Genomic DNA, 25,266 nt, shown 5'->3' with positions numbered 1-25,266 from the left:
GCAGCAGCAGCGAGCGAATTGGCCTTCAAAAATTAAATTATGGGGTTTTACATGCCAAAACCACTTTCTGATTATGAGGCACGCCGTAGTGGAGGACTCCGGAAATTTCGACCACCTGGGGTTCTTTAACGTGCACCAAATCTAAGTACACGGGTGTTTTCGCATTTCGCCGCCATCGAAATGCGGCCGCCGTGGCCGGGATTCGATCCCGCGACCTCGTGCTCAGCAGCCCAACACCAAGCCACTGAACAACCACGGCGGGTGAATTGGCCTTCGTGCTGCGTCTGGCCTCAACGCGAACTAAGCGCCTAAAGCACAGCGCATACGAAGCTACCAGCACTCGGCAAACTTTGTACACATCGCGGATCGCTTTGAATATGAGGCCAGCACTACCGCGCGCTTTGGCCACATCGCAGATTGCTTTCAAAATTTCGTGCCCGCCCACCCGCCCGCGCCGTACTCATCAACCGCCAACGGCGGTTGATGAGTACGGCAGGATGATGAATAGGCTGGATGCTTTAAGGATGCATCCAGCCTATGATGTTGACACTTCGAAAGGTTCGGAAAAGACCAGTATTTGTGTGTCATAGCTTTAGGCGCGATATGAAGCTTTCTTGCAGCGTCAGTTCTGGACAAGGGGGTTAGAATTGGTCAGGCTTGCAGATGGGCAGACGGTGGGCTTCGTCGGTGAAGACAGGTGAAGACATTAGCAGCAGTGCCGATAGGTCCAGGTAGCCATCGGAAAATAATTGCATGCCCTTTAGCGATAGCTTGATGGTGATGTTCTCTTATTTCTCTCATGTCAGCTGCTCACGAGTTTTATGATATAGCGCAAAATGTAGACTCTGAAGTGCTGCCTTAGAGTCGCAAAAAATGACCCATTTCTGAGGTGTCTCTTGCAGGAGATATTAGACAGCAGCACGCAGGGCGGCAAGCTCTGCCGCTGTTGATGTTGTCATGTGCAACAGTTTGAATTTCATTGTGTTTTTCGTAGCCGGAATCACAACGGCACCTGAAGAGCTGGTAGGTGAGACCGAACCATCGGCATACATGTGTATTCGGTCCCCGTATGTCTCATTGATTATTGTTTTTTTTTCATTACGTGGTTTTACGTGCCAAAACTACTTTCTGATTATGAGGCACGTCTGGCGAGTTATGTAGTCGGATAACCAGCTAAGCATGCGGCCGCCGATTCCGATAGTCTCCAGGGAGTTTATGACGGGGTCATGTGCAACGTTGTCATACGCGCCTTTCAGGCCGAGAAAGAGCGAAAGTGATATGCGCTTATGGCTTTTCTCCTGTTGCACAAACGATGTCAGGCCAATGACGCTAGCAACTGAGGAAAGACCCCGACGAATTGTACCATGGACGTGGAGTAGATTTTGTAACGCTCGAGATACCATTCTAGGCTTGCAAGGACCATCCTTTCCATCAACTTTCCTATGCAGCTGACCAGAGTAATAGGGCGATATGCCGCCAAGTCCAACGGAGATTTTCCCGGCTTTAACAATTTCACCAGCCGACTTACCTTCCATTGCCGGGTTAATGCACCTCTATGCCATGAGTTGTTGAAACTGCTCAGAAGCACTCGTCTTGTCTCTTGTCTAAGGTGTCCCAGGGTAGCATAGGTGACGCCGTCAGAGCCTGGAGAGGATGATCGTTTAGAAACGGCCAGGGCAGCTTCGAGTTCATCCATGGCAAAGAGCACGCCATTTCTAGTACCTGAGCCGCATGAAGGTCGCTTACATCAATGGTGTTGACATGATCGCCGGTGACTCTAGCACAGAATTCATCCGCTACACCAAGCTCAGTTTAGCCAAGATGGAAGGCAGAAGCTGCGAATGGGTGTCGTTGTTGCGGGGATGAACGAAGACCACGGACTGTTCTCCAGATATGTGAAAGAGGCTTACGAGGGTCAAGTGATTCACAGAATGTCTTCCATCGCTCATTCTCTAATTTGTCTATGCGACATTGAACTTTCTTCTGAATGCGTCGTGCGTCTCTGAGATCAACAATTGATTTAATGCGTCTGTATAGTCGCTCTGTAAGCTGTCGAATCACACGAAGTCTCCTTAGTTCAATGTCGAAATCCGTTCGGTTTGACGACAGTGATAATAAATACTTGGCAGGTTTCATTGCTTCTGCGATGGCGTGGTCGACGTTGCAGGCGAAATCTCGCCGACACGCTTCTTCCATAATGACGTAAACGTAGTCCAGTCAGTGCTCTTCAAGGCACCACGGGAGAAATACCGAGTGAGTCCATTAATCTTTAGGTAGGTGAGAATTTGATCACTCCCGTGAGTCTCGATGTCGCAAAACCGTTTAACACGTCACGTGAAGCTCCGTGACGCTAAGGTCAAGTCGAGGCAGCTGCTATATACGCAGGACCCCTCAGATACGTTGGGCTGCCATCGTTCATGATGCAGAGGCCATAACCAGAGGCAAGCGACACAACATTCCTTCCCGTTAGTTGTTCTTGGTGCCAGCCCTGATAAGAAGTGCCGCCATAACCTTTCTCGAAGCCACTGGGCTGGACGCACGGCTTTAGAGATGCCACAACTCTGTGAACTTGTATATACGTATTTTCCTCATACCATCATAATCTTCATCAGCACTTTTTCTTCCTGTCCCTTTTCACCAGTGCAGAGTAGCAGGCCAGAGCAAGTTAGAGCCCAGGCCGACCTCTCTCCGTTCTTGTAAATAAATCTATCTCTCTCTTGCCCAAAGCAAGTGATGCGCATCGAAGTCTCCAGTGATGAGCCAAGGGCCATTAGTTTCCTTTAATATATATTTCAGGCTCTCAATGTCAAATTCCCTCTATGGGGAGATGTAATAACGAATAAGAGGGAAAGGCACTTTGTTCTTTCTGACGCGGAGGCATAGGCATTGGTTGTAGTCATGAGGCTGAACCGTATGCGAAAAATCGGTCAAGTCCGTGCGGATGCATGCTTCGTTCCTCGCATGGGGAAGAAGCAACAACTTCGTAACCAGGTGATCTGCAAGGAGTTAATTCGTTCGGTTCCCAAATAATAAGTATAGGAAACCGATTCTTCAAGACAAATTGGCGTAAATCCGAGATGCGGGACTTCAAGCCTCTGGTATTGAAGTGAAAAATCGTCGCACTTCAGTGCGAAATGGTGCTTACATAGTGCTTACATTAGGCTCGCAAGTATTGGATTCAGTGCATCCAGTATTTGCAATACGCTTTGAGCTGTCGGTGTCTGCCGCTTGTTCAGTAGCATGCGAATCGTATTAATTAGTGATCTCGCCATCATAACCATTTGCCGATCCTGTTCAGTCAATTAACCGGCAGGGGATGCTCGGGGTGGACTACTTCCATCAGCATGCAGCGATTCTGCTGGTGGTTGCCGTTTTGGCAACGAGGTCAGGCTTCGGTGTCCACATTCTTCTCAGTGCTCTTGTCCTTGTCCTTTGTAGGCTTTTCTGATGTGCGTGGCCTGGGCGGCAGTGGAGGAGGTGAGAGTGGACGTGGCACACGCGTCACTGTAAGTTGCAGCTGTAAGCTACCTCACACCGGCGTGCACATTGCCCGTTGAGATACAGTCCTGTGTGGCAGGAGTTACCTTACAAAAGATGTTCTATTCTGCAGAACCTGCAACAGAGAGAGTCCTAACGACGCACACGTACCAGTTCCGTTTCTTCAACTGCAGAAAAGCCCGTAATATATTAAGCGCATTAACTCAAACACCCGCTTCACAAACACCAATGAAAGCTTCGCTTATACCGATTCTCACATCGCGCGAGACCCACAGAACATTGCGTAAGTGTTTGGGCCTATTACTTTACAGGCTGTTTTGCGATGTTCTAGCATGTTGTATAGTTGATGTAGATCGATTATTGAATGACGATGTAGCACCACCCCGAATAGGCAGCTACCGAGATTGCGTTTCTCCTCGTTTAGTTCTTTTATTTCGCAGTTGCATCGACCTGCACCCATCGTCTGCTTTCACTCCAAGTACCTTTATAAAGTGGAGCAAAGTTGCGCTCCACAGAAAATTGTTCTAAATTCTAAGTTCTAAATAAAAATATTCACTTCTTCATGACAAACCTCTCAGCTTGGACAACCTACGCCCGATCTCCCTCACCTCGTGCGCGGGAAAGCTTTTCGAACATATGGTGCACGACCGCATTACCCATTACCTGGAAGACAACGACCACCTACCAGACACCATGTTCGGTTTCAGGCAGCACCTCTCAACGCAGGATGTACTCTTACAACTAAAGGAAGGCTTTCTAGATCACCTAAACAATCGAGGCAAATACTCCATAGTGGCAATAGACGTCCACGGAGCCTGTGATAACGTTAGCCACGACGCGATCCTCAACAATCTGGAAGGCACCGGCTGCGGCACTAGGACCTACGCATACGTCAGAAACTTTCTGATGGACCGCACGGCAACAGTCGGAATTGGCAACATCCGCAGTGAAAGCTTCCTACTTCCAAACAGAGGCACCCCGCAAGGGTCGGTCATTTCACCGCTACTCTTTAACGTAGCTATAATCAAGCTACCCCCACTCCTCGAGACCATACTAGATCTGCGTCACGCGATGCATGCTGATGACATCACGCTCTGGACCAGAGCTACGAACGTTGGAACGCAAGAAAGTAGCTTACAAGAAGCCGTCGACACCATCGAAAGCTATCTCCGAAACTGAGTCTGAGAAGACTGAGAGAAGTCTGAACACCTCGTCCTGAAAGCAAGAATGAGAGGCCGACCACCCAACTATGAAGAGCCCGACCCCAGCATCACACTCAATGGGACAACAATCCCGAAAGTCGACACCATGCGAATACTTCGACTCCACATCCACAAAGACGGATCGGGAGCTGCCAGCCTACCGAGACTAGAACGCACCCTTTCGCAACTAACGCACCTCGTCAAAAGGATCTCAAGCCAAAGAAGCGGGCTGAAGGAGCAAGACACTCTAAGAATAATACAAGCGCTCCTCACCAGCCGCATCATATACGGCACGCCGTACCTGGCTTTAAAGAACGCTGAAATAGAAAAGCTGAACAAACATCATGATAAGGAAGGCAATCAAACTCGCTCTGGGACTCCCCACCATGGCCTCTACATCACGTCTCCTTAAGATGGGCGTCCACAACACGTGGCAAGAGCTCGCCGAAGCGCACAAGAACAGCCAACTGGAACGACTCAAGCTCACGCCCACAGGAAGATCAGTACTCCGACACCTAAACTACAGCGAGACGTATGTCGCAGACACGGACAAGAAAGAGCGAGTACCACCGGACATTCGACAGTGCATTTGCATCGCACGTGTCCCGCGCAACATGCATCCCATATATCGCTAGAGTAGAAGACAGGCTAGAGCCAACGCCATCAAACGAAGTTTCAAGCATGACCCGAATGCCCGCTACACCAACGCGGCCAAGTATCCGCATCGAAACGCGTACGCTCTGAGCGTCGTAGACTCCCAAGGCTCCGAGCTAGCATCGGCAACCATCAAGGCACGCAACCGGGAAACGGCTGAAGAAGCGGCAATCGCTCTCGCCACCACCACATGCACAGACGCAGCGGTTATATTCACCGAATCTCAGGCCGCCTGCAGAAACTTCTTGAGGGGCTGCATCTCGGCCGATGCACTCAAGATACTAAAAAGACGAAGCACTCCGCTCCCGCACACCTGAGTAACGTGGTTACCCGGACATGAGGGACTAGAGGGGAACGAAGCAGCCCACGCCGCTGCCCACGAGCGCGTCAGCCGGGCTCCTCTCTCCCCACGCGCTCTCGGACCCGTGACAGAAAGGCGGAGGCCTTACCCACCAACTATTCGGCCATATTGCAACATTACAGGCTCGAGCGTCGAGTGTATCCTCCACCGCACCCTAAACTCGACAGAGAAGAAAGCCTATAATCCTTAGACGCCTGCAAAGTAATACATACACTCACTGAACGATAATGCATCGCCTCTACCCGACGCTCCACGGCTACCTCTGAGCGCTTTGCAACGTACCCGACACTCTGGCACACTCGCTCCTGGAATGCCCGTGGCAGGAAGGCAGCGAAATCAACCAGAAACACACCCAAAACGAGCAATAGAAGCAAACGACCTATTCGAAACGTGGGAGGCCAAGCTAACCCTCGGGGACCTGGAAGACCAACGACAGCTCGTCGCCAGGGCCAAGAGGGCAGTCGAAGCCAGAGGGTTCCTGGACTAAGGAGCCTTCCCACCTTAGGGTGATACCCGGCCTCGCTCGGGACACTGTTTCGTTTAATAAACGTTTCTTTCTCTCTCTCTGTTCATGACGTACCTATCTGGTTGGTGTATTCAACGGGGGGCTTTATTTCCCTCCTTTTTTAGATGTCATTGTTGCATGAAGCATCGTAATGTCACACCTAAGCAGCACCGAAAAAAAACTCAGTGTTTCAACGCCGCATTGTTTCCTCGTGAGTAGGTTGAATACAACTACTGTTAAGCCGACCGCGTACAGCGACAAAGCAGAACAGATAGCTCAACAAAATTATTCCGGCCCCTTTGATAGAGAAAGATATGCGAGAGCTTGTAAAGCGCCTAAAAGTTTCATCGCCTAAAGCGTACTTTTGGATACACAAAAATTAAGTCTAACGAGTGTCACAACCGAGTTGACGTTATTTTAGGTTACTTGAGCCTTGCCTGTAGCGTGGAAATTGTTTGCAGGCTACGGGAGGTTTCGAGCCTTTGTTCAACGGTTTCCATGGCACGTGTCCTGGCGAGCGTCTACAGTACCTTCTGAATAGCGTGTCGAGCCGATTCGGAACGGTTCCTCCCGGAAATTTCGGTTCGCATTCCGTTACAAAATGGCGGGGAAATAATGGTACGGTTCAATACCGATTCAGCTAAAGCAACACTTCAGTTCCGGTTCAGTTCGACACTCTGTCAAAAAGTGTTCATCCTTACGTGTATTTATTAGAAGTACGTGAATGAATGCTTGCCTCTAATAGCCACTAAAATATATGGACAAAGTAGTGCAATTTCCGTGTTGACATACCTTTTGTTTTATTTTGAAAATATTCTTGCGGTTTGTGGTAAAAGCTATTAATTTGGTACATGGAGAAGATCCAGGTTCGCGTTGTTACAATGTTTCTAGATTTATAGGGCTATAACACCAAAAAATTTATGATGAAACGAAAATTGTCGGTGGGTCCATCATACTCATTTGCTGTGAAGTGAGAAAAATAAGCTTTCCAATCTTGTCAAATATCGCTCATGTGCGAGTTTACATTTGGCCGACCCTCTTTCACTGATTATGCAGCCACAATGAAGAAAGCGGAACATTTCATTCTGCTACGTGGTCGAGTTAACATGTAAAAAAATCATGCATGAAACGGGCTTCAGCTATTGTAGTGTGCGAAACACATTTCACCACAAACTACCTGTCTATAAGGTGTCTGCACGTTGGGTAGCTCCACTGCTGCTAACTACTCTCCCTAAGCAAGGACGATGCGACCTGTCAAGGCTGCTGATAACTTTTTTTGGAGCACGATGAAAGGGATTTTTAATTAGCGAACCGCCCCAGCGGAGCTTGCCCTTCTCTTCCCAGAGGACTTGGTGCGACGGCCTTTGTTTAGGTCGCCTGATGTTGTTGCTTCTGAGCGACCTACACTTTGTGGCGTATAGGCTTCAGATGCACTCTATTGAAAGAGCTCCGGGGCTTCTCCCGTCACCGTCAGATGAATTACCGCACAGGCAGCGTTGTTTTGTCCGATATGCACTGCAGGTGTTTGCCCTTGTGCAGGTTGCATATCATATTGCTTTAACGTACTTCACTTTGCCTCAATGCAACAACTGTGTATTGCGTCATTGTTTTCCCAAGTTTGACGTAAACGCTGCAGTACGCTTCTCTTCGCTTCGGGGAAAAAACAACTTTGCCTTTCGTCATCACTTTCTCAAGTTCCTTGGGCAGTGACCCAAACGTGAGCTCGAGGGCGTACTTGCGACTGATCTGTGAAACTCTCCGTTCAGCGATTATCTAAGGCATACATTTGTGCGTTCAGTAAAGCAGTAAGATTTGTGTATCTCACAAAAACGTTTTGATTCTCCTTATGATACGAGGCTAACCAGGAATCCGGATTATTCAATTCGTACACAGTGCACAGAAACTGTGCGGTGTGTGACGTGAATTACGTTGAGATTTAAGTCGCTTATATTGGATTGCATAAGCTTTTCTTTTCTATTAAAAAAATGCTAGCCAACTGCTCATCTTGCAACAAGTTGATCGATGGCATTATTTTGGAGATCACAATGAGAGGAACAAATGAGCACTTGTTGATTGATTGATTGATTGATTGATTGACTGATTTATTTATTTATTTATTTATTGACTGAATGGTTCACTGACTGACTGATTGATTGTCCGACTATCATTTGATTGATTGTTTGATTGATTGATTGATTGATTGATTTATTGATTGATTGATTGTGACTGGAAACGCCGATCTCTATTAGTAGTGCAGCTGAGAAAAACAGTTGGTATCTCACTCTCCTTGCTTTCTCGCTGTGTCTTTCCCTTGAATCTGGCAAGTTATAAATGTGGCACCACTTTATTTGGAAGTGCTATATCCGTGCGATGCTGTAGCTCGCTTCATACATCTCCTCCTCTTGCACTCGGCACTCCGGGACGCTGACAACCGAAAGCTGCTCGCTGACGAACGGTACAGCAATTGAGCGGAAACTGGATCCGCGGCACAAATGAGATTCCGGTCGCTTACCCGCACCACACCACCACCACACCCGCACCAAATTATCTCTGATACCCAAAGTAAAAGTGGAGGTCTACCTAATCATAACGAATTACTCTAATTTCCTACTTAGTCGCCAAGCCTGTCGAAGAGAGTGCGTTGAAACATTTGAGCAATCAGAGTGATGAGCGGCCTGAAATGAAGTTCACGCTTCTTGTACTGCTTATTGATAAAATGCATTTGGCCTAAACTGGTTATGTATACGGCACGCAAACTAAGGTTCCGCCGTTTACCTTGTCCCGAACTTTATGAAGTGTCTATAGCATGCTTGTACTATATCTACACTATCGATCCTCCTTACTTTCCCTACTTACTGTGCTTTACTTCTATTCTCTTATCCCCCTCTGCTAGCCACCGTTCAGTGGTCAACCTTAATGCTTCCACATCACAATGTGGCCAGGCGAAAATTTCTCGCTTGCCCCTTTACACTGTTAGCGTGACAAAACAACCAATTGCTACGGCTTGATATGTTTGCCCGGAAAAGTGAGAGGAGCATGTTCTATCTGACGGTATATTTTATCTTTTCGTTTTTTTTTGCTACAGCTGTACGTTCACAGCGCTACGCCACGTTAAAGTTCTTGTTTGTTCTAACTTTCGCATTCATACGCGCAAGTAGATTCAAATTTATTGCGTTGCGAAGTCATCTCTGTGTATACGTTAGAAGTAAATAGTTAAATCTATCCCTGAAATTGATTTAATAGACGGCTACCACAAACAGGGCTGAATTAGGGTCGCCTTAGGTCTCCAAAGACCGACGCTAGATTTCTAAACGTGCTGAGAACAGTAACGACTGGGCACAAAACAGACTGCGTTTCCGCAAGCAAGACAGGCAACGCTTTTTACTATGAAGTTTGGCCCACGTGGCTAACTGGAGAGTTAATTCTGGCCCTTCTTAATTTTCAGTTCCGCAGCCCTGGGAATGTGTATTGTAGTCTATTCCTCTCCTATCATCCAAAGTTTCCGGCCAGCCGATTTCGGTGTTCACGTAGCCGAATCGTCTCTCAGACCACTATAACGCACAAGGAAGAAGGGCATGTCGGAACAGAATTGTCACGTTACTCCGCCCCCATTTGGTAAAACAAACAAACAAGTTCAGAGTCACTTTATCATGCACTAAAGAAAACGAAAGCCTGCGTGCTCACCAGTGTTACGATCGGCCTGCGGGGGCTGGCGATCTTCGGAGAAGCGACCTCCAAACTCTTTCCAGCCCGCTGCGACGACTCGCTTTGTAAAGACAACAATGCGCCTCCTCGACAGCCCAACGGCGCCGGCATATCTAGCCACGTTTGGCGGACCGAGTATTGTTAGTTGATTGGCTGTCGCCTTCACGGTTTCCTTGGAGCAAGAGAACTCCTGGAACAGGGTGTTTTGCGGTGGTTTCTCACGGGCCCCAGAAGTCGTCACAGTCAATGGCAGACGCGGCGGCTAGCTGCGGGGTCAGCTCTGGGATCAACAGGCGCCTTCTTGGGTCAAGACCCCTGTCGACGAGAACCCACTCACCTCGGTGTGCTCAGTGAAAACAAAGTGCGGAAGTGAGTGTGCGAACCCTCCCCTTCAAAGGTGGGTTGAGTACGATGACTTTAGACGCTCCCATTTGTCGAAGGTTGAACGGCAGTTTTCCCTCACATAGGGATCCAGGGGGGACAGAGTGTTTTTAAGCAGCCGTTGTGGGCTGTTCGGTATGCTTTCGTTTTCAGTCATGCTAGACTGATGAAACGTAACGTTCTCCACCCTTCATGTAGATATTGTAAATAAATCCCATATTCCTTGTTCTCGTTGAGAACAAGTCCCTCCCTTCAGCAACGTCCTCAGCGTGAATGAGTTGGACGACGGCATGGGCCAGCTACCACTTATTTCATGCCCGACCCCAACTCCTACACCAGTAATCCCTTAAATTACTTGGCATTCACATTAGAATGCATTGTTATTTCCTATCACTTCTTTTCTCCCACCAAAGGTCGTGGGTTCAATTGCCTTCATTAAATACATCCTAATCAAGCGTTTATTAATTACATTCGACTTAATGAACACCAAAGGTCGTCGGTTCAACTCCCAGCAAAGGTCGACGGTTCGACTCCCATCAAAGGTAGTGCGTTCGTGTGCCTTAATTAACTCTATCTGTACCTGTACCTTAATAAACTTCGTCTTAATAACACCAAAGGTCGTGGATTCGACTGCCACCAATGGTCATGGGTTCGATTACCGTAAATTTTGGTGCCATTGAATTTTCGAGCCGTAACACCAGACGATCAATTTTTCAATGCCACACATCGCATTTTTGAACCCATGAGCCACTTAAGGCTTTCGCATTAAAATCAACAAACGTTTCCAGCCTATTGAAAACAATGTGGCTGAAATACTCAGTGCATCGTTAATTTCTCCAAAGTTAAGCGTCGGGCCAAGTCGGTACGGTATAATTGATGTTTCTCAAGCGTATTTGGCACGTACAACAAGTTAGCGCGCACACAGCGGTATTATATTATATAGCTCAGCGAGTCAGCGGGACAGCGGGCACAGCGGGCCAGCGTAGACGCCACTGCGCATGACGTACTGCACATGCGCACTGGTGTCTACGCTGCGCCCACTGGCTCGCTGAGCTATAACTCTGTATTAGCGATCAGCCTCCTTCGTATATATATACTGCAGTAGTCGGCGAGCTTTTCTCCTCTTTAAATTCGTAAGGATTTCTATGGTTACCCAACGAGAAAACTGTCCGTCCGTCCCTTCTTCGGGTAAGACGATCGCTTTCAAGATAGAGCTAGGCAGCTGTGGAAGAAGACGACGACCATCGCTCGAGCAGGGGCACGAGCGCGTCTCTGTCACCACGTGACGTGTACAATCAGGCACTCGCCAGACTGTGGAGAAGCCGTGGCTTCGGACCAGAACGTCATCAGCGCACCTGGCGCCGCCCCTTCATCATCAGTTCACGTTGCGCCGCCTTCCACTGCAGTTCGTGTCGCCGCAGCGCTGCCGCATTTATCGTAACGGCGCCAAGACGACCGCAGCCGCTTAGTGAGGAAGTACGGAAACGTAGGAATGCAGAGTATCGGCGTAAATACAGATTACCCGAGAAACAAATGAACGACGCTGAGCACAGCGGGGAACTACCGCGACACGCTGCCGAACGCAACAAACAAGAGCAACGACGCCGTGCCGACGCCGCTCGATGACGGCGTTCCAGGGAAAGCTGCAAACATTTCCTTCATTTTCTACATCTCCCTCGTAATGTCACCCCAAGTCCACATCCGATGCGGCCTCTCTATAACACGAGTGAACATAGCTTCTGCTCGCCTCTTCTACGTCATCTCGTGCAGGTCTCACTCAGCAGTTCGGTGTTGATACCGCGCAATGACCATAGCTTGGTGGTCGCTGTGGTACACCGCGATCGGTTGTACTGCTGTGCTAGACGCGTTCTTGCCAAAAGTTATATCTGTACACGGCCGCTGGCTGGTGGTCGGCTCATTGACTCTCACTGTAGTACTCAATTCCAAACCTTTCCAACAGGAAGGATACAATTCACATGCCGTCGGTGTGCGCTAGATGGACGTTAAGGCCAGCGATTGGTCGGTGCACGACTGCGCTTTATTACACTTTTCGACCCTTCAATGGGAACCAAGGAGCGCCACCATCCACATTTTATATATGGCCATGAAGGCCATACGTCATAGCGTGGTCGATAAAATGATAACATTCAGATCGACCGCCGCGACAATATATATATATATAAATATATATATATATATATATATATATATATATATATATATATATATATATATATATATATATATATATATATATATATATACTTGACATTTTACGGGACTCTCGTCCATGGCCACATTTTTCATCAGAACTTAGCCATGTGCGGCTTCGCTGTAAAAATTCAGCGGCGATTTAGCTGTAGATGCGAGAGAAATGCGGTAGCATTACGGCGCCCATCGTTGAGGTACCGGATATGTGGCTTAAATCGGATTCACCACAGTGCGAAGTTTTGTTCAGTAGCCAACTCGACATATTCATGTATAGGAGAAATGAATTGGTGCTCCAGTTACTTAACAAAATGCCGTTTTATGCATTCAAGGAGAAAAGTAACTGGAACGCCAATGTATTTGTCCGCAAAGTTCGCGAACTAATATTTCAAAATTGGTGTCATGCTTAGAGTTCGTTGCAAGTGGATCCGCCTTGCGAACTCCACGGGCTCAATTTATAAATTGCAATAGCAAATGTTAATATTGCAATGGTAATTAGTTAAAACGTTAATTTATGGTTTTTGTTAATTGGTCGATTATGCATATCATTTTTGTGCAAGTAGTGTGCGCCGCTTCTAGTAGACAAGCTCTTGAACTAGAATTGTGCTATCTGCCACAGGCAACCTTTCAGAATTTTCTAAAGTGCTCGCTGAAAAAGCAAGGACAACATAGGAAAGATTACTTGTACTTACTAATTGAATTAAACAAGTGACAAATTAATTAAAACGAAAGTGGATGAAAAAACAACTTGTCGCAGGTGGGGAACGATTCCACGTCTTCGCATTACGCGTGCGATGTTCTTAAACATTGAGCTACGGCAGCACCATCTTCCCGCCCACTTTCATAGGTATTTATGTTTTAATACTGGAACCAACCCTGGGATTGCTAGCCAGCACCACCACCATGGCGGCGGATGTGGAACCTCCTTTCTGCCGCAGGCGTCACGAGTACGAGATCTTTTTGGGTGAAGGCAACTAGGGGTAAATAAACCCACACATGCTACCTGAAGGTATCAACGTTACGGGATTCGATCCCATGAGCTCATGCTTAGCAGTCCAACACCATAGCCACTAAGCATCCACGGCTGGTCTCTTTCGACCTCCCTACTGTATACCATCGCAGGTTCATTCACATTTTTCCTGTGCCGGCGAATGTTCCTCTGGTGGCGGCACGCGTTGTTCGATATCGCGAGCCATGGTTGAAACATGCCATTAAGAACAACTATAGGAGCCTGAATGCGCGCCTCAAGCGGGGAAGAGACAGAGCTTGCAGGCTAAAATCAGTACCGCTGGATTAAAAAAATAGTTTTAATAACGTGCGGCCTGCCGCATCAATCAGGAACTGGGGCCCTATAAAGTAAAACTATTCCAATATGTTTCTATTCCAATCTCCTGACGTCAAATTTGCGTAACCGTCGACGCAAGCATCGGGCGGTCCCCCGCAGGGTTGTCTGAACAAACCAATCAAATGCCCCCCTCGTTCATAGGAGATCACTTTTGTTTGCTTGAAAAACGAATGGCATTGCCTGCTCTGAGCGGCTTGTCTTACCTAATTGGCTCACAAGAGGCGTGGAGCATGCTCAAGTGGAGAGGGATTCGATGGGGTCGAGCCACTGCACTGACTATCGATAAGCGGATGAAGAAGGTGGTGCCGGCGCCTGCGATTGGTCCGCTTTCTCTTACATAGCTTGCCGTGGCTCATCGACAATCGCGGCGGCATGGAACGGCCGGAAGCTTAAGAATGACGCTAAAACTGCACCTCAGCAAAGAAGAGATGGTAGAACGAGTTCATAAACGCGCCGAAAGTGCTCTAAAACCTTACACGGCCGCGCAAAAAGTTTTATTACACGCAAATAAACCCATGCCCTTTGGCAGGTACGAGTAGCCAGTGCCTGAACGATCGGCGGCAGCCATCTTTTATTCCTTTCGGAACGGGGCAGCCTGTGGCTATGCCGAAGAAAATTCAGTTTTGTTCGGCATATTAATACATCTTTAACGCGTACACGTCACTTTGACGCGGTGAGTTTTTGCGGTTTTGTGACGTCGCGTGACAGGCAGGGGAAGTGGGTGCAGCTCGGAAAGTTTTGACCATTAGCCGAGGGCTAACGGTGCAAAGGCGTCGAATCAGAAATAACTATTTTTGTTTTGTTTGGTCAAATTATGCATAATCAGTGTGTACACGTCATATCAGATGGGGAGCTATCGCGGTTTCCGCGACGTCGCGTGACAGACAGGTGAAGTGGGGGTGGTCCAAAAAAGTTTTTGACCTATCGCGGTGGGCTGATTGTAGAATTGGAATAGAAAAGTTTGGAATGGGTTTACGTTACAGCGCCCCAGTTCTCTGAGATCGGCATAGAAAATGCTTGAGGAACGCGTTTCGAACGCCGTCGCCCTTGGAAACCGGCATCGTCCAGTCCCGGATAACCAGAGCGATTTGGCCCAGCCAGGCGGCCGAGAATGGAACTACGGCTGAGACATTCGCGTCATTGCAGCGCGGGCTGACGTGAAAGGCCGCAACTTTTCTTATTATCATTTTATTTTATTTTTCATCCAGCGGCTGTGTCAGGGGCTCTAATGCATTCAAGCCTATTGTCAACATGTGCAGCGCGCCACCAAATGCGGCCTGGCCTGCTGCCACTAAACGAGCGAGAAGTGCGTGTTGTTGTTGTTGTTGTTGTTGTTGATGATGATGATGATGATGATGATGATGATGATGAAGAAGCAGAAGAAGCAGAAGAAGAAGATGATGATGATGCAGGTGATGATGATGATGATGATGATGATGATGATGATGATGATGATGATGATTGTGATGACAACGATGACGCCTACGATGTCCTTCCATATATGGGGCTGCCCCATTGTGGTGAGCAAGCAACGAATAAAATGGCTGTAGGCTATGTGGTAAGCAGGATGATGTTGATAGTGACTTTCTTGAAAAATTGGCGTAATCCCACTGCAAGATACATGCGACGAATCGAGTAGTAATGGTAGAAAATTAGAAATAAATATACAAACGAAATATATAAAAAATATATTAGTCAATAATAGAGTAGGCGGCCTCGCAAAAACAAGAAATGAAAAAGAAAAAGTAACGGGTGTTTATTTCTGACAGGAAAAGGGCCACAGGTCTAGGTGAATGGAAATGTAGATGTAAACAGGGCGTATAAAACGGTCGCATATGCCAATTACAGGAGATTAAGGTCTAGGTACATGAGCTTTAGCAGGTCGAGAACATAGACCATGGAAAATGAGAGACACCGAAGCATTTCAGTGAATAAAATCTCACAGATTCTAACTACTTCTTTATTTGAATTCGTGTTTCTTGGTGTTTGGATATTACAGTTTGACGCAGAAACAATAAGACGTGGGAATGTGATAGAGCATGACTAAAATACAAAAACATTAGCAAAGCAATATTTTTGTTTCGCAGAGATATTCGTAGACGGCTCGGCGAACCTTCCTATAGATGTTCCCCCTTTAAGACGAGTATGAACGGCTGAACTTAAAACCAGAGACCAATGGGAGCCAGACAAGGAAGTCGCTGAGCTATCAACTGACGTTTCCTTTCGCGCAGGCTCCTACAAATGCATAAGTGCACTCGAAAAACAAAAACCCGTATAACGCGTCCGCGCCTCGTATCGGTCACGCAATGGGAGGTGATACGCGATCGGAAGTCCCCTGCAGGAAAGATATGCTCGTCTTCGCTATGAGCCAATTAGCTCGGTTGAATAGTCCTTTGGCGCTCTCTTTCTTTTCCCTCGTTTCATTTTGTCACTGCTTCGCTACGCACCGAGGTCGCGGTGACAAGAATTATTGTGCCGTGCGTTTCAACAGTATAAATACGGGAATGCGCTAGAATAAACCAAGCTCTCGTGCGTGAGAAAAGGGCCCTGTAGGAATGAATGACGCCTTCAAGCCAGCGCTCACAGGCAAGACGCGACTCATTTGTGCGAACGGCGAAACGTATTAGGGCAAAATAAACGGAAATATAAACGAATAAGTGAGGGGAAAACAGAGACAGACTATGAAAAAAGGAAACAAACGTTCGCAGACCTGTCGCGGCGTGGCATGCGACCGACGCAACCGACATCACCGCACTCGAGGAGACCGTCAATGCTGCAGCGTAGGCATCCTTCACGCGAAAACCCAGGCCCTCGACTGCGTGTGTATGCAGACTTCCTGTTACTGTTTAATTGATAGCACTACTCACTAGACACCACACACCTTGCCTTGTGCACACACGGTTCTGCATAACCGTGTTAACGCGGCACGCGTACCCTTATCAAGAGCTGCCGGTATACAAACCAGGGTAGAAATAAACACGGAGTTTATTTTGCCCTCCATCTGCAAACTGGTGTGTCTGAAACTGCGCTTAGGTCGAGCGTGCTCTAGACACGACAATTAGTAAGCCAGCCGAGCCGAATGAAAGATTAATTGCAAAACAGCAGTACTCAATGACAAACAGTAGAGAATAGAATGGTGAAACTGCAGCACACAGAGAGAAAGATAGAATAATGGGCTGACTCCTGTGTGTTTAGGAAGGAGAGTTAGAGTAATGAGAACCTGTTGCCCCATTCAAGAGTTCACATAAAGTCCCCGTTCTCAGTTTTTCCGCTTTAGCCGTTCTATACCGCAGACCTTATTTCAGAAACATTGTGCCCGACCATTAGGTTTTATCGCACAGGGGGTGAAGTTGTTGAAAAAATTGGCAGCTTACGTAAACGTAACACCGTAAGAAGGTACTTCTCACTTTTACCGTCTTGCCTAACTGTCACACGTGTCGACACCAAGCAAGCCTTACACGGTGGAGTGCCATTCACGCATAAGTTCGTGTAAGTGTTGCTGTAGGAATCACCTACAGCTGCAAAAGACGAGAGTCACAGACGTCCTTCTTCCACGTAGTGCAACCGCCGATGTGCCACGATCAGTTAGTTGTCCTTGACATCCGTGAGGCAAAGGTACTTCCGGACTTCCAGCCAACAATACTCGTTCAGGTCTGCAAGTTGAGCCTTGCCGTCGTGTCGGGAAAAGCATTCAACTTCGTGCTTAACGACGCCGGCCATCTGCATGAATTCGTGGAGACCGTTGTACGTCTTACGTGCTCGGCTGATCATCGCGGCTGCTTCGGCGGCGCCTACTCTTCCTTTGTCCTGGATCATCTCGACGAAGTTCGGGTGACCAGAGACTAGCTCCAGAGCGCGTGCACACAGCGGATCCCTGTGTCCCATAACGAAACGCGCTGCTCGGCTGAAGGTGCTGTGGTTCCTTCTTGTGATGTCCTGTATGGCGCAAGTCTGGGTCTCGTAACCTGGGACGCTGGGGACCTCGAGGCGAAGCAAGGTGTTATTTGCCGACATTCTCGGCCACAGGTAGGTTAAGAAGGCGGCGTTGAAGGTGTGGCGACTGACCGGCAATGAAAGCTCGCTGATCAGCGGGTTGATCGAGACTGTCTCCGCTAGCAACTCGCAGTCCCTATTGCTGAGGCGCATACGCAGACTAACACGTCTCAAACTGCAGTTTGCAGACAGTGCCACAATCACGGGACACTCCGATCGCCTGGGGTGAAGCGCCAATGAATCGTAGAATCTGCCTTCGAGAGAAAGCCTGAGGTTCCGGAGTGTTGGTGACTGTGCTATGTAGACACACATGGCCATCATCACAGTCTCGTCCGCCACATCCAGGTGGTCTTTCACGCAAAGCGACTCGACGTGAGGGCAACGCGAGAGTACTATGAATGCGCGCCAAAAAATGTTCCTGTCTGCTATTTCTTTTGAGATGATGGTTACACTCGTTAAGAGTGTACAGTCTTCCAGCACCGCGATGTTTACGGGAATTAAGTGGTGCTCCTCGATGATGACTCTGTGTGTCATTCCTCCATCCTGGATCACGCTGCATGCCTCCCTGAGGCCGCGCCCTGCCGGAAGATTGCAAACGGACACACATTCAAGCGACCTGTTTCGTCCCACTGCACGGAGAAAGGCGCAACACCCCTCTGTTCCAAATCCCGACAAGTTCATCGACAGCTTCAGCATGGATGAGTTTTCCGCGATGGCCGACAGCCAAGGTTGTACTATTCGTCCCCGTTGCTGTCTCAGGAGTGCGGCTGTGCGTGGCTGCAGAAAACGTTCGCAGCATTTAACCCCTGCAAAGTTGACTCTGCGCAGGCGCCAGTTCTTGAGTGTTTTGGCTAACAAAGACATGTCTTCCGGGCACGCGAGCTGCAGTTCCGCGGCCAAGTCTTGAAGGGTGTCGGCGCCCGAGATGGCTTCGACCAAGTTGGTCAAAACGTTCCTGTTCACCGTTCGAAACGCCCTGAGGGTCAGGCTCTGTAGCGCAGAATTTTTCTTTGCCAAATACTTCGCGAATGATTCTGCCGAGTTCGTGGGACCGCAAGTGAAGATGCAAGAACTGACAGCAAGGTGAGTGATGCTGCTATTCTCGATGAGGGCCTGGATAATCATCATCGAGTAACTCTTACTCGTCTCCAATTGTCCGATGTCAAGAGTGGTGAGAGTCTTATTGAGTCTTAACAAGGTCTGGAGCGACCGCAACTCCAAGTACACTGCGTGACCTTTGTTGAAGATCCTCAGTTCCCTGATCTGTTTCAGGGAAGCTACTGCTCCGCAGACGAGTTGCACGTCTGAAGTTTCAGTAGCTGGCTGCCTGCTGACGCTTACTGTCTTCAGTGCAGGCATTTCATTAAGCGCCCCGCCCAGTGCACTAGCAGCGATGTAGTCAATATCGACGACAACAATACATCTATGCGACTTTAGAACTGTGGTCAAGAAAGAGAGTGTGAAGCCCACCTCCGAGGCGCTCAATCCGTTCTCTTCGCCTCCGAAGCGCCTTCCCGGAATGCTCACTAGCTGCACGTTTCCTTCATCGTCATCTTGGTCCACCTCAAGCTGAATGCCTAGCCGGCAAAGCAGTCTGTTACAAGCCCCAAGACATAGCACCAATCGGCAAACGCGATCGTCCGTGGTTCTTGTGCAGGGAAACTCAAATATTTCTGAAGTGACGCTGTCGCTGGTCGGCTCTTTCGTCGACCTCCGATGCGGTTGACCATCACATGAGTTCTCCATGGCTCGATTCACGCCAGCGTAAAGACCTTATCTGATCTCTGTGCCGCTGCCTCTAGAAATCTCGCTTCGAACACGGCTGCTTGGCTTGACTCGAGTTACTGACGCCCAGCTGAAGGCCGTTTCAGACGGTCTGTGCGAGCGGAAGAAATTCCGGCTCGGAATTATCCTCGCATCAACACAAAACGATGGGGGAGAAATGAACAGACGAAGCTTGGATCACACTCACAGATGGTTGAGCTGGACGGTTTCCACCATGAAACGCTTAGATGGCGTCTGCCCTGGCAAAAGAGCAATCGGCGACATTCCACGCGCCGACGACGATGACGATGATGATGATGATGATGACTTATTTAATGGCAGAAACTCACTGTGGGGGATAGGCGACGTACCGTGAGGTAATATAATAAAACAAACAACGGAAATAAAACAATTAGGCAGAAACGAGAAGAAAACTGAAAAATAAATCAAATAAGGTAGTGTATACTAAGGTATTCAGCCTTGCCCAGGTAGAGTAACATGAACTAAATATTAAGAATATCTAAATTAAAGGGTCGGCGTAAAGGACGGGAAGTTACATATTGAATAATAACTATTATATTATTACTGCAAAATTGTGTTTTTTGCTATCTGAATTTTAATTTCATGATTTATTGAAGAATGAATAGCTGGATCACGACCGTCGCTCGAGCAGGGGCACGAGCGCGTCTCTGTGACCACGTGACGTGTGCAATCACGCACGTGCCAGAACTGTGGAGCAGCCGTGGCTTCGGATCGGATCGTCATCAGCGCGTATGGCGCCGCCACCTGCAGTAGTTTGCTTGCCTCGTTAGTTCACGTCGCGCCGCCTTCCGCAGCAGTGCGCGTCGCCGCAGCGCTGTCGCATTTACCGCAACGGCGCCAGGCCGACCGCAGCCGCTTAGTGAGGAAGAACGGAAACGTAGGAATGCAGAGCATCGGCGTAAATACAGATTACGCGAGAAAGAAATGAACGACGCTGAGCACAGCGGGGAACTACAGCGACACGCTGCCGAACGCAACAAACAAGAGCAACGACGCCGTGCCGACGCCGCCCGATGACGGCGTTCCAGGGAAAGCTGCAAACATTTCCTTCATTTTCTACATCTCCCTCGTAATGTCACCCCAAGTCCACATCCGCTGCGGCCTCTCTATAACACGAGTGAACATTGCTTCTACTCGCCTCTTCTACGTCATCTCGGGCGGGTCTCACTGAACGGTTCGGTGTTGAAAGCGCGCTTCTCCGTTTCACAATTCTTTCATGGTCGTTCTCGCAATTGTACCAAACGCACCAGCGCACGACCACACACCACCATGTCGCTACTATGTAATGCTTGCGCATCATTCGGATAACTCTCTGAGGAGATTCTACGCGCAAATCTTTGCTTATACGCCCCTCCCTCCCCCCCCCCCCCCCCCCCATATTGAGCTGCAATTCAATAACTTTAGTGCCCTTCCACTCTGTGAAGACGATCCACGTCTTCGATTACGCGAGCGATAGAGCTACCGCGGCGCCATTTTCCCGTCCACTTTATTTGGTAATTATGTTTTACTACTATATATATATATATATATATATATATATATATATATATATATATATATATATATATATATATATATATATATATATATATATATATGCGAGAAGATATGAGAACTATGAAAACGTCATCAAAGATATTGCTAACAGCATTGTACGCGTAATGCGAATGCGTGGGTTCGTATTTCACATGCAGCCAGTCGATTTTTCATACATTTCATGTTCCATTTATTTATCGTCTCTTTAATTAAAATAAAAAGATAGTTTCCCCTATGTTGTCCTTTGTTATAATTGTTGGCTTCTGATGATGCGACAACAAATGCGGGCCCTTGGTTTTGGCGTATGCTAATTTGCTGTATATATATATATATATATATATATATATATATATATATATATATATATATAGTAAGAACTTGTCTTTCGTCTTTGAGGGCAAACAAAAGCCAAATTTGAAGTTCCGGATCTATGTCCTCGTAACTTGACAATATTTGGATTTGGTGTTTAACTAAAGACAACTCATTTCTTATTTTGATCGCAGATACACCCACGTGTGTCTCGTGTAACTGAGAAGAGAAACCGTAACACGCATATTGTACTCTGCTGCTAAAGCCGGCAATCAGAAGCTCGAGACACGTTCGAACCGTCGTCGTCGTACTGTCACGGTATCGGAAACGAGTGCGTGTGGCGCAGGCTTGGGGAGATCATAAGGTCTCCCGAGACGGATGCGACTTGCTTGGCTGCGAAAGCGACGAAGCCCATCACAAAGGAATGTCTGGCATTCTAGTCTATCTGGTCCTTTCTTTCGGCACCGACAAACGCCGACGGTTTTACTCGGTCTCATCTTATGCACCCTCGAGGCGATCGATACTGCATGCGTGCGATGCCGCAGTCGGTCCTGTGTATCACTCCAGCGTTATTAGACGCCTTTGGCGCAGCGCTTAAACCTTGTCATCGCTTTCTGTGCGTCACTTTCGGGCGAAACTGACATTTTTTTTTCGCCTTTGTTTATGACGTCGAGTACGACGCTTTTCGTGCTGTATTCAACCAGCTATAGGTCGTATATAAACGTGGCCCCATGCCTCGCAGGGTTTGCAAAAGCAACGCGGATGTCACCGCACTTTATGAAATGTACTGGCCTGTGTGATCGAATGAAGGCATGATAGGTAGCCTGACATGTTCTCGCTGGTGCTGCCTGGTTCTTTTCTTTTTTTCATCGCTTAACCCTTTATGTGACCCTGCACAGAGTAGCAAACCAGTTGTCTTCTTCTGGTTGACCTCCCGGCCTTCCCCCAACCTCCTTCTCGTCTTTGGAAAGCGTCTTCTCAGGACTGGTTAAATGTTTGTCGATAGAAAAAGTACGACGCTGCAAACTAAGGGAACCACATGCTCAACCTAGACAACTGCAATTATGTTTCTGAACGAGAACAGCAAGGGTATTGGGGAATATAGCTTAATATCAGTGACTACATAATAGCATATTGATTGTGCCGTTCGTACGTGAAATTGAAGAAACGACATTTGTCCTCCATTTTCTAAGCTAATCAAAGCGCATCTTGCCAAGTACACGCAAATTGAATCTGAAGAAAGTACTTCACCAGACTAAACTACGCTATATTCCTGTCAAACAGGAAAATATAGCATCCCTTATGAGTAATTCATTCACGTCAATTTGCCATTCGCAACTTCTCAGACGAGTAGGTTCATTCACGTAATCTGTCGAACGCACCCGCCCGCGAGCACGTTCGTCGAACATACTTGGATGCGTCAATGTGGGGATAACATCAATAGCACCACTAAAATGTAAATAAATAAAGTAATTAATACTCTTTTCTATGTCGGCAGTAATTCTGAAACCAGTTTTCTTTATGATCTCAAGTTTTTTAGGCGCCTCAGTGCCATTTCAAATCGAAACCACCGACACTTCGCCGCTCTCTGTTCTTTTGAACGGGTATAGCACATCGCGTCCGATGCTGGCTTGCGAGGCCGTCTCGTCTTGGCTCACGATGATTGATGGCGGTCTTCTTTTTCATTGATTGGCTGCACCGAAAAATGTATAATGTGCCAGCTGCTTCGACGCTGTCATCAGCTGCAAATGACGCATTCCTTTCCCGAGTAGCAGCGTGTGCCACCAGAGTTACACTCGTTGTGGCGAAGTGGACTCGCTCGAATAGTCGCTAAGTTTATCAGTGCGCCTATAGGGTATTACTAGTGTTCTGCAGTATCTGTTCATATTGAATAAAGGGGGAAGGGAAGGGAAACTGTGAGCTGCATACAGGTTTAGTTTCTGTGACCGTAACGCCGAAGCGACGCGAGCAATTAAGAAAGAACGTGCGCATGATCCAATAACTGCAAGCACTGTGGTCACAGCGACTGTATCAAAGGAACTATCCTAAAAGCCTGTACTCCTTAATGTCGCCTTATGTTTACAAAAGCGCCAGTCTGAAGCCCCTTCAGTAGAACTCGCCTAAACCACTGACGCAATTAGCTAGGTGCAATAGCTCGACCGCGCGAGGAACGGATGGAATAACCCGTAGTCTTTGCTGCTATGTAAAGAGATATGGTATAATGATCCACCCGATCTATAGGGCGCTTAAGGCGATGTTTACACATAGTTAAGCCGGTATATAGTAGTAGCGCGATCAGGGCGGCGCCTATCGCAAGGTCACCGCTTACCACGCCCTCCAGCTTTTGGCCAAGAAAATAAAGCGCACAGAAAGTCACATCGCGAACGAGATCATAACACTTAGACGGTATACTGTGATCGAAGCGGTGACGATAATGCTGGGCCCCCCCGAGGTGTGGCACGAAGTCGACAGTGTATTGTGCTGGGACACCTAATATCGTGTGCGGTTGTTCTATTTTTATGCGAAGACGACGTGTACGCGCACGATGTCAAGCCGAGCCGAAAATTGTGACGTGCCGTGGGTCAATCTCGCAACGCGTCGTTGATGCCGGCAGCGCGGTGGATTACTCCGGACGGCCGTACACGGCGTTGCTGATGATGTCCTGTTTGCGTCTTCCCCTGTCGTTTAGAAGCACGCACACGCGCCGCTCCTGTTTTCGAACACGGAAGTAAGTGCGTAGGTTGGCTCGCCTGTCTGTCACGGCGGGTAGTATGACCCCGTTGTTACTCCGTGATAAATTGTTAGACGGGGCAGCTCCTAATTTCTTTCATTTCTTTTTTCTGCAGCCATGGCTGAATGGAGCCCTCTTCTACCTCTCAACTTTTTTTTTCTTTTAGTTCTGAAACGCATGACGTTGCTATCATCACGTCACTGACACACCTTTCAGAGGGCAGTGCTGATTATACAAGGTACACAACTGAAGTGATGAATCACATTTCTGAGTGCATCTGACGGTTTGTGCGTTTAGTTCTCTACTTGTTTTCTCTTTTCGTCGATTTCATCTTGAGTTGTTCTGAGTGAATGATCCGTAAACATGTGCGTTGTATGTTACTTCTATGCTGTGTGAGTATCCGTGCGTTCTTCGCAGGCTATTCTCTGGAATATCGCATTTCGACTCTTGCTATAATTATTTTTTGTGTGTACGAATTTCTTATAAATCTTTGTTCAGTGTTTTTATCTTTGGGACATCGTCTTGTAAAATAGTTTTCGCCCTCGCTATTTCGTTTCTGATCATAACAGAAACCGACCGACCGAGGTACGGACTTATACATTCTGAGTTACAACAACACTTATTTGGTTACAACGTATACAACACACTTTGAACTTCGCCTACACATCACACGTAACCTGCTCCTAATTTGAAACAAATGTAAACAATTTGTCTAGTTTACATCACCGAGAACAACGAGGAAGCCTACTACGAAGGCCGTATAATGCATCCAAAAATATTTAAAAAGAACGAAAGTTCAATAATTACTTGCAACACTTCTAATTAGACCAGGAACGCTAAAGCATCGCCACACAAATCACTTATCACGATCCCTATTTCCAGGAAATATATTCTTGGTGTAATGCATCTCGGGACATTTGCAAGCACACCTGAAAACGATTGTGGAAGCTACAGGAGAATTTAGACAATAAAAAGGCCGAGCACCACTAAAAATGTGTGCATTCGAGCTGCGTCGTCTGCTCTGGGTCTACT

The 25,266-nt window shown here is 47.7% G+C and overlaps 1 protein-coding gene across 2 annotated transcripts in view; it reads left to right on the top strand.

Annotated features, from left to right (window-relative positions):
- Positions 1-25,266, top strand: part of LOC142572507 (putative G-protein coupled receptor 150) — a 75,597-nt gene that overhangs the window by 8,392 nt on the left and 41,939 nt on the right. For both annotated transcript variants that reach the window (XM_075681676.1, XM_075681675.1), the window contains exon 2: positions 3,439-3,506. The gene's annotated coding sequence lies outside the window, so the exon portion shown is untranslated. The remainder of the gene's footprint in view (positions 1-3,438; positions 3,507-25,266) is intronic.

Source organism: Dermacentor variabilis, chromosome 2 (genome assembly GCF_050947875.1).
Source record: "Dermacentor variabilis isolate Ectoservices chromosome 2, ASM5094787v1, whole genome shotgun sequence".
Classification (NCBI taxonomy): domain Eukaryota; kingdom Metazoa; phylum Arthropoda; class Arachnida; order Ixodida; family Ixodidae; genus Dermacentor; species Dermacentor variabilis.
The sequence above is the reverse complement of the archived record's forward strand: the minus strand, read 5'-3'. Positions and strand labels throughout refer to the sequence as shown.